The sequence below is a fragment of the Petaurus breviceps genome, unplaced genomic scaffold, assembly GCF_028583685.1.
Source record: "Petaurus breviceps papuanus isolate PSGF00001 unplaced genomic scaffold, PetGlider_PUasm1.0 90762, whole genome shotgun sequence".
Classification (NCBI taxonomy): Eukaryota; Metazoa; Chordata; class Mammalia; order Diprotodontia; family Petauridae; genus Petaurus; species Petaurus breviceps.
In genome coordinates, this window is record NW_027187339.1 from 8,107,266 (window position 1) to 8,109,240 (window position 1,975).

The window sequence follows — 1,975 nt, forward strand, 5'->3', positions numbered from 1 at the left end:
CTTTTTTACAAGATATTGAGTTCCACATTTTTCTTCTTCCCTCCAAACCCATGTTTTCTGACTCCAAATCTGGCAACTCCCACAGCACCACAATGAGATGATAGGTGTCCTTGGCATTTGGAAGACTTGGGTTGGCATCCTGCCTCTGTCACATCCTAGCTGTGGGATCCTAGGCAGGTAAATTGAGCCCGAGGGCTGTAAATTGCAGAGGTCCTGCTCTGGCTTGGTAAAAGAAAGACCTCCCTCAGAGCTCCCTACATGGACAAAACCACAGGTCTCATCACTCCACCCCCCAAAAGCCAGTGGAGCTGCAGAGGTGAGAGGAGTCACACTATTGCCAGCAGGGCTGTGCTCTCCCCATCACTTCTACCTTGACTCACAAATTTTCATCCTCAACATCCAAACTTCTGGGATCCTAGAAAATCAGTTGTCACCTTTCTGTCCCTTGAAGTAGCAGCACAGGACTAAGAAGGTGAGGACAAGGGATAGAGATCCGACTGTGGCAGCTGTGAGTCCACCTGATGAACTTTGGCTTTGTCCTGTAAAGGGAGACAGGAAACAGTCAGTCGCTAAGCATCCTATAATCTCTAGTGTTTTTAATAGAAATCGGTGCTGTATTTTGTCGAAAGCTTTTTCTGTATCTATTGAGATAATCTGATATCTGTTAGATTTGTTATTGACATGATCAGTTATGCTGACAGTTTTCTTAATATCAAACCAGCCCTGCATTCCTGGTATAAATCCCATTTGGTCATGGTGTATGATCCTTGAGATACATTTCTGTAATCTCCCTGTAGTATTTTATTTAAAATCACTGTTCCCTACTATTGTGATGAATCACAGTATTGCATCACTATTCATTAGGGATATTGGTCTATAGTTTTCCTTTTGTTTTGGCTCTTTCTGCTTTACATATCAACATAATATTTGCCTCCTGAAAGGAATTCAGTAGGACTCTTTCTTTGCCTATTTTTCCAAACACTTTATATAGCAAGGCGATCAATTGTTTTTTTTTTTAATGTTTAGTAGAATTCACTTGTGAATCCATCTGGTTCTGGGAATTTTTTCTTAGAAAATTCATTTAATGGCTTGTTCCTTCTTTTTCTAAGTTTGGGGTATTTAAATATTCTATTCCTTCTTTTGCTAATCTAGGTAATACATATTTTTGTAGATATTTATCCTTCTCATCTAGATTGTCAATTTTTTTGGTATGTAATAGGGCAAAATAGCTCCTAATGATTGTTTTAATTTCCTCTTCATTAGTGGTGAATTCACCCCTTTCATATTTTTATACTGATAATTTAGTGTTCTTTCCTTTTTAAAAATCAAATTAACCAAAGATTTATCTTACCCTCCCCCATAAAACTAGCCTCTAGTTTCATTTATTACTTCAATGATTTTCTTACTTTCACTTTTATTAAGCTCTCCTTTGATTTTCAGGGTTTCCAATTTTATATTTAATTGGGGATTTTTACTTTGTACTTTTATGGCTTTCTTTCACATGCATGCCCAGTTCATAGATCTGCACTTTCTCTATTTTATTGATATAAGCAATTACAGATGTAGATTTCTGCCTTATCTATTTTAATTAGATCTATTTTTGCTTTTGCTTTGTCTGAGAGCATAATTGCTACCCCAACTTTTTTTCCTTCAACTGAAGCACAACAGACCCTGCTCCAGCCCCTTACATTATTCTGTATGTGTTTCTGTGCTTCAAATATGTTTCTTGTGAACAACATACAGTAGGATTCTGGTTTCTTCTTCTGCTCTCATCTTTGGATTAGGAGTGCTTAAAAGTCCTCTATTTTATTAAATATTCATTTTTCCCTCAGTAGGATTATACTCAGTTTTGCTGGGTATGTGATTCTTGGTTGTAATCCTAATTCCTTTGCCTTCAGAAATATCTTATTCCAAGATTTTGATTCTTTAATGTGAAAACTGCCAAATCCTACATAATTCTGATTGTAGTAGCTCT